We start from the raw sequence: 14,740 nt of genomic DNA, 5'->3' as shown, positions 1-14,740 counted from the left end.
CCCCCCGAGGATCCAAATTTCCCCCGGGGGGTCCCAAATTTCCCCCCGGGGGTCCCAAATTTCCCCCTGAGGGTCCCAAATTTCCCCCCGGGGGTCCCAAATTTCCCTCTGGGGATCCCAAATTTCCCCCTGAGGGTCCCAAATTTCCCCCGGGGGGTCCCAAATTTCCCCCGGGGGTCCCAAATTTCCACCCGAGGATCCAAAATTTATCCCTGGGGGTCCCAAATTTCCCCCCGGGGGTCCCAAATTTCCCTCTGGGGTCCCAAATTTCCCCCCGGGGGTCCCAAATTTCCCCCTGAGGGTCCCAAATTTCCCCCCGGGGGTCCCAAATTTCCCCCCGGGGGTCCCAAATTTCCCCCGGGGGTCCCAAATTTCCCCGGGGGTCCCAAATTTCCCCCTGGGGGTCCCAAATTTCCACTCGAGGATCCAAAATTTATCCCTGGGGGTCCCGAATCTCCCCCTGGGATCCCAAATTTCCTCCCGGGGGTCCCAAATTTCCCCTGAGGGTCCCAAATCTCCCCCCGGGGGATCCCAAATTTCCTCCCGGGGGTCCCAAATTTCCCTCTGGGGTCCCAAATTTCCCCGGGGGGGCGGGGGGGTGGGGCAGGCGGAGCCCCCCGCCCCAAAGAACGGGAGGAACTCGTACTAAAATAGTCGCTTTTATTCGTTAGCAAAATTAGTGATCGGGGGGTTATTTACAGCCGACCCCCCCGCGGGCAACTGGGACGGACTGGGATAAACTGGGATAAACTGGGGGGAACTGGGAGGGGACTGGGGGGGACTGGGAGGGGACTGGGGGGGGACTGGGAGGGACTGGGGGGGGACTGGGAGGGACTGGGGGGGACTGGGAGGGACTGGTGGGGGACTGGGAGGGACTGGGAGGGGACTGGGAGGGACTGGGGGGGGACTGGGATAAACTGGGGGGGACTGGGAGGGGACTGGGGGGGGACTGGGATAAACTGGGGGGGACTGGGAGGGGACTGGGATGGACTGGGGAGGGACTGGGAGGGACTGGGAGGGACTGGGGGGGACTGGGAGGGACTGGGATAAACTGGGGGGGACTGGGAGGGACTGGTGGGGGACTGGGAGGGGACTGGGGGGGACTGGGAGGGACTGGGAGGGACTGGGAGGGACTGGGAGGGACTGGGGGGGACTGGGAGGGACTGGGGGGGGACTGGGAGGGACTGGTGGGGGACTGGGAGGAACTGGGATAAACTGGGGGGGACTGGGGGGGACTGGGATGGACTGGGAAGAACTGGGAGGGAACTGAGACAGACTGGGAGGGGTCGAGCTGGAAGTGGGAGAGACTGGGGGGGAACTGGGAGGGACTGGGATGAACTGGGACTGGGGAGGGGCTCTACAGTGGGAACTGGGACAACTGGGAGGGGCGACACATCCGAGCATGGGGCGGGATTTGGGGGGGATTTGGGTTTGGGGGTTTTTTGGGGGAGGGGGATTTTTGGGAATTTTGGGGGGGATTTTTGGGAATTTTGGGGGGGATTTTTGGGGAATTTTGGGGGGGATTTTTGGGAATTTTGGGGGGGGTTTTTGGGAATTTTTGGGGGGAATTTTTGGGGAATTTTTGGGGGGGGTTTTGGGGAATTTTTGGGGGGAATTTTTGGGGCGGGTGGGAGATTTTGGGTGGTTTCAGGGTTTGGTTTTTTTTTTTTTTTTTGGAGGATTTTTGGGGGGGTTTCAGGGGTTTTTGCGGGGGGGGGGTTGGGGGGTTTTCAGGAGGATTTTTGGGAGGTTTTTGGGGGGGTTTCGGGGGGGTTTTCAGGAGGGGTTTGGGGGGTTTTCAGGAGGGTTTTTGGGGAGTTTTTCCGGGTTTTTTGGGGGGGGTTTCATAAGGATTTTTGGGGGGGGTTTCATGAGGATTTTTGGGGGGGTTTCAGGAGGATTTTGGGGGGTTTTCGGGGGGGGGGGTTTTATGGGTGTCCCCCTCCCCTCCTCTCCCTCAGGGATACCCCCTCGGGGGACTCCCCAAAACCCTCTCCAGGTAATTCTGCAGCTGCCGGTCCCTCAACGGGGGCGGGGGGCGCCGGGGAGGGGCACGGGCAGGAAAGTCCTTCCCGGCATCTGCTCCAGAGGCCGAGGCCGAGGTTTGGGAGGTCGGCTGAACTTGGGGGAGCTCTCCAAAGCCGCCACCCCCGGCGGCCAGAGCCATGCCGGCTTCCTCCTCCTCCTCCTCCTCCTTGCGCTTCTGCTCCACGTCGTGGATGATGTCCACCACGTCGTCGGCCGGCAGGTGCAGCCGGCTGGACAGCTCGATCAGTTGGTCGATGGTGCCGGGGTCCAGCTCGTCCACCTCGGCCGGGTCCTGCGGCGACTCTTCCTCCTCTTCCTCCTCCTCTTCGTTCCTTCCTTCCTCGTCGTCATCGTCGCCGCCCGCCGCGATCCGGTCGCCCCGCGCCGGGATGCGGTGGCCGCGCGCCGGCAGGATCTCGTTGTCTTCCAAGCCGCCGTTGCCGTTGACTTCGTCGTCACCGTCGTCGTCGAAGCCGCCGCGGACCTTGAAGCCGCCGCTGTCCCCAAGGTCGCCGTTGGCCTTCAGATCCTCGCCGCCGCCCTTGACCTTGAAGCGCCGGTTGACCTTGAAGACCTCGTTGGTGCCGTCGTAGCCGCCCTTGTAGCCCTTGTGGCCTTGGTGGCCGTCGAGGTCATCGTTGAGGTCGTTGCCGAGGCCGAACCTGTCCTTGTGGCCTTGGTGGCCGTCGAGGTCATCGCTGAGGTCGTCGCCGAGGCCGAACCTGTCCTTGCCCTTGTAACGCCCGAGGTCGTCGCCGAGGTCGTCGCCGAGGTCGTTCCTGAGGCCGAACCTGTCCTTGTAGCCCTGGCGGCCCGTCGAGGTCGTCGCCGTGGCCGAACCTGTCCTTGCGACCCTTGTAGCGCCCGAGCTCGTCTCCGTCCCCAAACCCTTCATCCCCTTCCAGCTCCTCCTCCTCCTCCTCCTCGTCCTCCTCGTCCTCCTCGGAGCGTTTATCCTCGGCCACCACCCCGGCGGGCCCTCGGAGGAGGTAGCGCAGCAGCAGGTCGGAGGCCAGGTCGGCCAGGCGCTCCTCCTCGGCCGCGGCTTTCCGCGCCGCCTGGGCCTGCCGCCGGCTCTCGGCCAGCTCCTGGTAACGCCGCTCCAGCAGCCGGTGCTCGAGGCTCTGCTGCTGCCGCAGCTGCCGGGAACTGGCCCAACCCCAGCCCAGCTCCCGCTGCCGTTGGCGGTCGCGTTGCCGTTCCCTTTTGGCTTCGGCGCGGAGCCGTCCCAGCTCTTCCAGTTCCTTCAGCACTTCGGACTGGGATTGTTGGGGTTGGGGAGGGGGTTGCGGGGCGGCGGAGCGTTTGGAGATGGAGCGGGGTGAGGTTTGGGGCTCCGCCGGGGTGGGGGAGGGGGTCCTGGGGGTTGGGGGGGTGGGTTGGGGGCGGCTTTGGACCAGGAGGGTGATGGAGAGCAGGAGGGCGGCGGAGCGCAGGGGGCGCGGCGGGGGCGTCATGGCGCCTGAGGGTTAAAAAAAAAAAGGGGGGGGGGAGGGGGGGTTAATTTTGGGGGGGGTGACCCTTCCCCTCCCCCCCCCCGATGTCACTGTCCCCGCTCGCGGTGGCATCGGGCGTTGGTGATGACGTCACAGAGACACCCCTCCCCCAAATTGTGTGTCCCCCCCCCCCCCCAGGCTGACTCGGTGACGTCACTCGGGGACACCCCCCCGCGTCACCCTGGGATCCCCCCGTGTCGCTTTTGTCACCCCAGGATGAGCACGCGCGCGCAGGTGTGAGCGCACACGGAACTCACACTCACACAGGTGTGAACACCTGGGGGACACGCACACACCTGGCTGGGTGACACGCACAGGGTGACACGCACAGGGTGACACGCACAGGGTGACACACAGGGTGACACACACAGAGTGACACACAGGGTGATGCACAGGGTGACATGGTGACACACACAGGGTGACACACAGGGTGACACGCACACGGTGACACGCAGACGGTGACACGCACAGGGTGACACACACAGGGTGACGCACAGGGTGACACACAGGGTGACATGGTGACACACACAGGGTGACACACAGGGTGACACACACAGGTGACATGCACAGTGACACACAGGGTGACCCACACGGTGACACACAGGGTGGCACACACACGGTGACATATACAGGGTGACACATGGTGACACACACGGTGACACACAGGGTGACACACAGCGACACACTCAGTGACACACTGGGTGACACGCACACGGTGACACACACAAGTGACACAGGGTGACACACACAGGTGACATGCACAGTGACACACAGGGTGACACACGGTGACACACAGGGTGACACACACACGGTGACACATACACACAGGTGACACACACAGGGTGACACACAGGGTGACATGGTGACACCCTCAGGGTGACACACACAGGGTGACACACTCTGGGTGACACACAGGGTGACACATACAAATGACACAGGGTGACATGCACAGTGACACACAGGGTGACATGGTGACACACACAGGGTGACACACTCTGGGTGACACGCTGGGTGACACACACAGGGTGACACACAGGGTGACGCACACACGGTGACACACTCGGTGACACACTCTGGGTGACAGGAACACGGTGACACACAGGGTGACACACAGGGTGACACACAGGGTGACACACACAGGTGACATGCACGGTGACACACAGGGTGACACAGGGTGACACACACACGGTGACACACACAGTGACACACACAGGTAACACACACGGTGACACACATGGCGACACACTCAGTGACACACTGGGTGACACGCACACGGTGACACACACAAGTGACACAGGGTGACACACACAGGTGACATGCACAGTGACACACAGGGTGACACACAGTGACACACACAGGTGGCACACACAGGGTGACACACAGTGACACAGGTGGCACACACAGGGTGACACGCACACGGTGACACACACACACAGGTGACACACAGGGTGACACACACAGGGTGACACACAGAGTGACGCACAGGGTGACACACAGGGTGACACACAGTGACACAGGTGGCACACACGGGGTGACACGCACAGGGTGACACGCACACAGTGACACACACACACAGGTGACACACACAGGGTGCCACAGGTGACAAACACACACCCTGGCACACACGCTCTTGCATGCACACCTGCGGCCGCCAGCGAACACGCATGCACACACAACACACAGGTGTGTACGCACACGGAACACACACACAGGTGTGCACACGGAACGCATACAGGTGTGCAGAGAGCACGCACGCACAGGTGTGCACACGGAACACACACAGGTGTGCACACAAAACACAGGTCTGCGCACACGGAACACGCACAGACAGGTGTGCGCACAGAACACGCGCACGGGTGTGGACACACAGACAGGTGTGAACACGCACAGAACACGCGCGCACGGGTGTGCACACATGGATCCCAGGTGCGTTCACACTCACGGAATGGACACACATGCAGGTGCACACACACACACATACACCCTTCACAGGTGTGTTCACACACACACAGATCACAGGTGAGCTCACACGCAGATCACAGGTGAGCTCACACACACACAGATCACAGGTGATTTCACACACAGATCACAGGTGAGTTCACACGTAGATCACAGGTGTGCTCACACACACAGATCACAGGTGTGCTCACACACAGATCACAGGTGAGTTCACACGCAGATCACAGGTGTGCTCACACACACAGATCACAGGTGAATTCACACACACAGATCACAGGTGTGCTCACACACACAGATCACAGGTGAGTTCACACATGGATCACAGGTGAGCTCACACACAGATCACTGGTGTGTTCACACACACTGATCACAGGTGTGCTCACACGCACACAGATCACAGGTGTGCTCACACACAGACACACAGATCACAGGTGTGCTCACACACAGATCACAGGTGTGCTCACACGCACACAGATCACAGGTGTGCTCACACACAGACACACAGATCACAGGTGTGCTCACACACAGACACACAGATCACAGGTGTGTTCCCTCGCGGACAACACACGCACGCAGAGCACGCTCAGGACACACACACACACACACACACACAGAGAACACGCGTGTGCAAACACAGACAATGCTCACGCCCAGGTGCGAACGCACACAGAACACACAAAGGAGCGCACAGGTGTGAACACGTGTGGAACGCACACGGGCAGCGCTCACACTCAGGTGTGCACGCGCGTATGGAGCACAGGTGTGAACACACACGGGCAGCGCTCACACGCGGCTGTGCACGCGCGCAGGACGCGCTCACAGGAGCGCGCCTGGAACGCGCAGGTGTGAACACACCTGGAACGCACGCGGGCAGCGCGCGTGCACGCGCGCTCACGCACACGGAGCACACGCGTGGAGCGCGCGCCCACGCGCGCGCACGCTCACGCCCCACACGTGCACGCGCACTCACGCGCACGTGAGCTCGCCCCCCCGGCCCCCCCCCCATGGTCCCACCCCCCCCCCGCGCCTGCGCGCTCCCCATCCCCCACCTCACTCCCCCCCTCACCCAAACAGCCCCTCCCCCACCCCGGGAACACCCCCGGGGCCACACCCACATCTCACCCCTCCCCTCCCCCCTCCCCCCTCCCTCCGCCGGGAACGCACCCACGCGTGCCCATCCCCCCCCCTCCTTGCACGCCCACGCGCCCCCCGCTCCTTGCACGCGCAGCGCCCCCTCCCCCCAATCCTCGCCCCCCCTCCCCCACCCAAAAAAAACTCCCATGGGGGAGGGGAGACCCCACCCAATCTTCCCCCCCCCCCCCCAAAAAAAATCCGACTGGGGCGGGGGGAGGGGGCTCTCACCGGCTCCGGGGGGGTTCGCTGCCGTTCCGGGGGGTCCCCCCCCCTCTTCCAGCCTGGGGGAGGGGGCGCTGCTCGCTGGGGGGGGTCCCAAAAATAAGGGGGGGGGCGTCTTAAATAAGGGGCGTGGTCGGGGTCTCAAAGCTGGGGGGGGGTGAGCGGGGGGATATCCCGGTGAAGGGAGGGGGGAGAAGGGGGGAGGGGGGGTCCCCAAAGGGGGGCGGTGGGGGGAGGGGTTTGAGGTGACTGGGGGGGGGGAGGGTCGCGGTGAGAAAAGGGGGGGATGAGAGAAAAAGGGGGGGGAGGGGTCGCGGTGGTCTCGCCGTCGTCTCGCCCTTCAGCACCGCGGACAGCGCCGGCTCCGCCCCCTTTATACGCGCGGGGCCCCCACGTGGGGGGTCTCCGATGACGTCAATGGCCCATTCATAAAATCCGGCCGGGCCCGGGAAAAAAGGGGTGGGGTCGTTAAGGGGGGGGGGGAACGGTGCGCATGCGCAGAGCGCGGAGCCGCTGAGGGATGAATGAACGCGGGGGGATGAATGGGAGGGGGGGGCTGGGGGGGATGGGGAGGGGCTGGGGGGGCACAAATGGGGCTGGGTAATTAATGGGGTGGGGGGGTTAATTGGGGCTGGAGGGATGAATGAACGCGGGGGGATGAATGGGGTGGGGGGGGTTTCAAATGGGGCTGGGTAATTAATGGGGGTAATTAATTGGGGCTGGAGGGGATGAATGGGGTTGGGGGGGTTAAATACGGCTGGGTAATTAACGGAGGTGTTAATGGGCCTGGGGGGGATGAATGCGGCTGGGTAATTAATTGATTGGGGCAGGTCCTTATGGGGCTGGGGGCATGAATGTGGCTGGGGGTGAATTGGGTGGGGGGTTAAATGGGGCTGGGGGATGAATGGGATCGAGGGGTGAATGGAGCTGGGGGGGATGAATGGGGGTGGGGGGATGAATGGGATCGAGGGATGAATGGGATCGAGGGATGAATGGGGCTGGGGGATTAAATGGGGCTGGGGGGGTTTAATGGGGCTGGGGGGGTTAAATGGGGCTGGGAATGAATGGGATCGAGGGGTGAATGGGGTTGGGGGGGATGAATGGGGTGGGGGGATGAATGGGATCGGGGGATGAATGGGGCTGGGGGATTAAATGGGGCTGGGGGGGTTTAATGGGGCTTGGGGGGTTAAATGGGGCTGGGGGATGAATGGGATCGAGGGGTGAATGGGGCTGGGGGAGTGAATGGGGTGGGGAGATGAATGGGGTGGGGGGGATGAATGGGATCGGGGGATGAATGGGGCTGGGGATAAATGGGGCCTGGGGGGTTAAATGGGGCTGGGGGGGTTTAATGGGGCTGGGGGGGTTTAATGGGGCTGGGGGATGAATGGGATTGGGGGGTGAATGGGGCTGGGGGGGATGAATTGGGGCTGGGGGGATGAATTGGGGCTGGAGGGTGAATGGGATCGGGGGATGAATGGGGCTGGAGATGAATGGGGCTGGGGATAAATGGGGCTGGGGGGGATGAATGGGGCTGGGGGGGTTAAATGGGGCTGGGGGGATAAATGGGGCTGGGGGGGATGAATGGGGCTGGGGGGGGTGAATTGGGGCTGGAGGGGATGAATGGGATTGGGGGGGATGAATGGGGTGGGGGGATGAATGGGGCTGGGGGGGATGAATGGGGCTGGGGGGGATGAATGGGGTTGGAGATGAATGGGACTGGGGGATAAATGGGGCTGGGGGGGATGAATGGGGCGGGGGGGGTGAATGGGATCGGGGGTGAATGGGATCGGGGGTGAATGGGATCGGGGTGAATGGGATCAGGGGTGAATGGGGCTGGGGGGGTGAATGGGCTGGGGGGGTCAATGGGGCAGGGGAGTGAATTTTGGGGACGCTGTGACACACATGGAGACCCCCTACACACCCCTATAGACCCCTATGGACCTACAACACCCCTATACACCTACACGCACCTTACTCACAACCTTACACACTCCTCCAAACCCCTACACACCCCTATAGACCCCCATACTACCTACACAATCCCCATACACCTACACGCATCTTACTCACACCTTACACACCCCGATAGACCCCTACACAGCACCTACGCACCTACACGCAACTTACTCACACCTTACACACTCCTCCAAACCCCTACACACCCCTATAGACCCCCATACACCTACACAGCAGCTACACACCTACACGCACCTCACTCACACCTTACACACTCTCCCTACACACCCTATAGGCCCCCACACACCTACACAATCCCCATACACCTACACACACCTTACTCACACCTTACACACTGCCCCTATGCACCCCTACAGACCCCTATAGACCCCCATACACCTACACACCCCTATAGGCCCCCCATATGCCTACACACACCTTACTCGCTCCTTCCACGCCCCTATAGACCCCTACACATCCCCTACACCCCGGCCGTCTATAGGATCATCTGTAGGTGACCCTATAGGGGCTGCCTGTGCTTCGTGTCCCTGCACACGGCCTGTAGGCCCCTGTACAGTCTATAGGTCCCCGTACACAGCCGGCAGGTCCCTACACACGGCGCATAGGTCCCTATAGGTGGTCTATATGTCCCTACACACTGTCTATACTTCCCTATGGGTCCCTATACACGGTCTGTATGTCCCTACACACAGCCTATAGGCCCCCATACATGGTCTATAGGTCCTGATACATGGTCTATGTCCCTACACACAGCCTATAGGCCCCCATACACGGTCTATAGGTCCCGATACAGTCCATACGTCCCTACACACAATCTGTGTGTCCCTGCACATGGTCCATACATCCCTACGCACAGTTCCTAGGTTCCTGTACAGTCTATATGTCCGATGCACAGCCTATATGTCCCTGCACAGTGTCTATACGTCCCTAGACGCGGTCTATAGGTCCCTAGATGCCGTCTATAGGTCCCCATGCACAGCCTATAGGTCCCTACACACGGTCTATGGTCTATGGTCTTTATATACAGTCTGTGTGTCCGTATACACAGTCTGTGCTCCCTATACATGGTCTATAGGTGCCTATACACGGTCTGTACATCCCTATACGCAGCCTATGGGTCGCCACTGGTGGTCTATACGTCCCTATGCAAAGCTTGTATGTCCCTATACGCAGTCCATAGGTCCCTACACATGGTCTATAGGTGCCTATACATGCTCTATAGGTCCCCATACCTGGTCTATAGGTCCCGATACATGGTCTATACATCCCTATACACAACCTATGGTCCCTGTACACAGTCCATAGGTCCCCATACCTGGTCTATAGGTGCCTATACCTGGTCTATAGGTCCCTATACACAGTCCACGGTCCTTATACACGGCCTGTAGGTCCCTATACAGAGCCTATAGGCCCCTGTACATGGTCTATACATCCCTATACACAACCTATGGTCCTTGTACACAGTCCATAGGTCCCCATACCTGGTCTATAGGTGCCTGTACATGCTCTATAGGTCCCCTATACCTGACCTATAGGTGCCTATACACAGTCCATGGTCTAATACACGGCCTATAGGTCCCTATACACGGCCTGTAGGTCTCTATCTGTGGCCTATACGTCCCTACACGTGGTCGATGGTCACTGTATACAATCTACACGTCCCTATACGTGGCCTATATGTCCCTACACGCAGCCTGTAAGTCCCTATACGTGGTCTGTGACCCCCTGTACACAATCTATACAACCCTACGCACAGTCTATAGGTCCCCACCCACAGCCTACACATCCCCGTACGTCCTCTATACGTGCCCACACCAAACCCACGTGCCCACAGGCGCCCCTATAGACCTTCTATACGTCCCCTCCGTGCAGTTCCTAGGGCCCTATAGGGGTGCCTTGGGCGAGACTCCACACCTCCCTATAGGTCCCCTATACCTCTCTATAGGTCCCCTATACATCCCTATAGATCCCCTACACCTCCCTATAGGTCCCCTATACATCCCTATAGATCCCCTAGACATCTCTATAGGTCCTCCATACCCCCCTATAGGTCCTCTATCCATCCCTATAGGTCCCCTATAGGCATCTCCAGTTCTACAGGCATGGAAAGGGCCTGCCTGTCCCTATAGGTCTCTATAGATCCCCACAGGTCTCTCTGAGGCCCCTATAGCTTCCTGTGCATCCCTATGGGGCTTCGAGGCCGCTATAGGTTACCTCTCCCTGGGCTTCCATAGCTCCCCGTGGAATCTATAGGTCCCTATGAACCTATAGGGTCTCTCTATGGGTCCCTATGGACCTATAGGTCACTCCCTGGCCGTCCATGGGCCCCTATGGATCCATAGGTCTCCCTGTGGGGTCTCTGTACATCCCTATGGATCTATAGGTCACTGTGCCTCTCCTATGGGGCTCTGTGGCTCCCTATGGCTCTATGGCTCCCCGGGGGTCCCCAGGCCCCTATAGCCTCCATAGGTCCTGTCCGGCTCTCATGGGTCCCTATGGATCCATAGGCCACCCTTCCTCTCCCTATAGCTCCCTATAGCTCCCTAGAGACCTCTATGGGTCCCTATAGGGTCCCCGAGTGTCTCCAGGTGTCCCCAGTCCCCTATAGCCCCCCTATAGCTCTCCATGGGTCCCTATGGACCCCCAGGCCCTCGTGGCTCTCCCATAGGTCCCTAGAGATCTCTATAGGACTCTATAGGTCCCTATAGGTCCCGATAGGTCTCCGGGTGTCTCCGGGTGTCCCCAGTCCCCTATAGCCCCCCTATAGCTCTCCATGGGTCCCTATGGACCCCCAGGCCCTCGTGGCTCTCCCCATAGGTCCCGGTGCGCCCATAGGTGCCCGTGCCCGTCCCTATAGCCCCCTGCCGGCCCCCGTGGGTCGCGGCGGCGCCCCGGGCCCCTATAGCCCCCATAGGTGCCCCCCCCAGCACTGCGGGCCGAGGTGAGTCACCAATGCAGCTGCTGGGGGGGGAGGGGAGGGGGGGCCCTTATAGAGCGTGAGTCACCGCGGGGGGGTATGGGGGCTATAGGGGGCGGGGGGGGATAGAGAGGATATAGGGGATGTGGGGGATATGGGGGTATGGGGGGGCTATGGGGCTATAGGGGTTATAGGGGCTATAGGGGCTAATGGGGGGCTATGGGGGCTATGGGGGGCTATGGGGGCTATAGGGGCTATGGGGGCTATGGGGGCTACGGGGCTATAGGGGCTATGGGGGCTATGGGGGCTATGGGGGCTATGGGGGCTATAGGGGCTATGGGGGCTATAGGGGCTATGGGGGCTATGGGGGTTATAGGGGCTATGGGGGCCATGGGGGGCTATGGGGGCTATAGGGGCTATGGGGGCTATGGGGGCTATGGGGGCTATGGGGGTTATAGGGGCTATGGGGGCCATGGGGGGCTATGGGGGCTATAGGGGGCTATGGGGGCTATGGGGGGCTATGGGGGCTAATGGGGGCCATGGAGGGGCTATGGGGGCTATAGGGGCTATGGGGGCTATAGGGGCTATAGGGCTATGGGGGCTATGGGGGATATAGGGGCTATAGGGTGCTATAGGGGCTACAGGATCGAGTAATGTCTATAGCGTCTAGTGGGTGTGTATAGGATTTGGGGGGGCTTCTATAGGATTTGGGGGGCTTCTATAGGATATGGATGGGTGTTCTAAAGGGTCCGGGGACTTCAATAGGGTCCAGAGATTTCTGTAGGGTCTGGGGGGTTTCTATATCTGGGGGGTGTCTATAGGGTCTGGGGGATGTCTATAGGGTCCGGAGGGTTCTATAGGGTCCAGGGGGTTTCTATAGGGTCTGGGGGGTTTCTATAGGGTCCCCGGGGTGTCTATAGGGTCCGGGGGGTTCTATAGGGTCCGGAGATGTCTATAGGTCTGGGGGCTTTCTATAGGATCCAGGGGGTGCTATAGGATCTGAGGGGTTCTATAAGGTCCAGGAGAGGTTCTATAAGGTCTAGGGAGGTTCTATAGGGTCCGGGGGTTTCTATAGGGTCCGGGAGTTTCTATAGGGTCCGGGGGGGGTTTTATAGGGTCCGGGGAGTTTCTATAGGGGCCGGGGGGTGTCTATAGGGTCCGGAGGGTTTCTATAGGGTCCGGGGGTTTCTATAGGGTCCGGGGGGCTTTTATAGGGTCCGGGGGGTTTCTATAGGGGCCGGGGGTTTCTATAGAGTCCGGGGGGGTTCTATAGGGTCCGGGGGGTGTCCATAGGTCCCGGGGGGGCCCCTGCGGCCTCCCCGCCCCTCCCCCCCCCGATGATTCACCCTGCGGCATCGCCCCCCCTCCCCTCCCCCACCCCCAGCGTTCCCCACGCGCCCGTGACGTCACCGCGGCCACGTCACGTGTGGCGCGGGGGGAGGGGGGGGAGGTGGGGTGCGTGGGGGAGGGGCGGCACGAGCCGACCCCGCCCCTCCCCCCATCCCCCCCATCCCCCCCCGCCCGTCCTTGGGGGTGACCCCGAGTGGGGGGAGGGGAAAGGCGGGATTCCCCCTCCCCCCACCCACCCGCGGCGTTGCCATGGCAACCGCGGCGCGGGACACAGCATCCCCCCGTTGCCATGGCAACCGTTACCGGGGGGATGGGGGAGCCCCCCCCCCCCCCCAAAAAATCACCTGGAAACCCCTGCGGGGGTCACGTGACACCCCCCCCAAATAACACAGACTCCCCCTAAAAATCCCCTCCCCCCCCCACGTGTGGGACCCCCCAAAAGTCCTCCAGGGTCACGTGATCCCCCCTCCCCCCCCCCAAATAACACACGACCCCCAAAAATCCCCTCCCCCCCCCTCACGCGTGGGCCCCTCCCCAAATTCTCCTCCCCCCACCCATGGAGCCCCTCCCCTTCCGCCTGGCCCCGCCCCCCGCTTGGCCCCGCCTCCCCCCTTTGTGGCGCAGCGGAAGCGCCGCCGCCCGCGGAGCGGAAGGATCCGGGTTCGAGCCCCGGCGCTTTCCAAACCCGCCCGGAGTCCCGAACCGCCCCAATTCCGCCCCGTTTCATCCCAAAATCCGCTCCACCCTCCCCCCCGTTATCCCGCCCCATTTTTATCCCGCTCCACAAACCCCGTCAATGGCGGATTTCCCCTCCCCCCCCCCCGTGAATTCCCTTTGCTCCCCATTTCTTCCCCCGATTCCCCCCTCCCCCCCAATCCCATTCCCCTCTTTGCCCTCCGCTCTTCCCCCAAATCATCCGCCCCCCAAAATCCCCCTCCCTTAGCCCACCCCAATTCCCCCCCAAAAATCCCTTTCAAACCCCCCCCCCAAAGCCCCCTTGTCCCACCCCAAAATTCCCTTTTCTCGCCCAAAATTCCCTCCATCGTCCCACCGCTGTTCCCATCCCAAATTCCCCCCCTTATCCCGCCGAAAATCCCCCCCAAATCCCCCTAAACCCCCCACATCCCGCCCTAAATCCCCCCCCAGCCCCACCCCAATTTTCCCATTCCCCCCTCCCAAAAAATACACCCCAAATCCCGCCAAATTCCCATCCCCCAAAATTCCACCCCAAATGCCCCCAAATCCACCCCAATTCCCCCCCTCCTTTATTCCTCCTCAATCTCCCCCTTTCTCTCCCCCCAAATCCCCCCAAAATTCCGCCCCAAATCCCCCGAATCCCACCCCGAATTCCCGCCATTCTCCCCCCCAAAAAATCCCCCCAAATCCCTCAAAATGCCTCCTAAATCCCCCCAAAATTCTGCCCAAAAATCCTCCCAAATCCCTCCTATTCCCATCCCTATTCCCCCCATCCTCTCCCCAAAATTCCGCCCAAAAATCCCCCCAAATGCCCCATTTTTTTGGGAGAAACCCCATTTTTGGGGGAAACACCCCATTTTTTGTGTGAAAAACCCCATTTTTTGGGAGAAATCCCATTCTTAGGGGAAACATCCCATTTTTGGGAGGGGGAACACCCCAGTTTTTGTGTGAAAACTTTTTG

The sequence above is a fragment of the Chamaea fasciata genome, unplaced genomic scaffold, assembly GCF_029207755.1.
Source record: "Chamaea fasciata isolate MVZ Bird 193981 ecotype frontalis unplaced genomic scaffold, bChaFas1.0.hap1 SCAF_137, whole genome shotgun sequence".
Lineage (NCBI taxonomy): Eukaryota > Metazoa > Chordata > Aves > Passeriformes > Sylviidae > Chamaea > Chamaea fasciata.
This window is presented reverse-complemented; position numbering follows the sequence as displayed.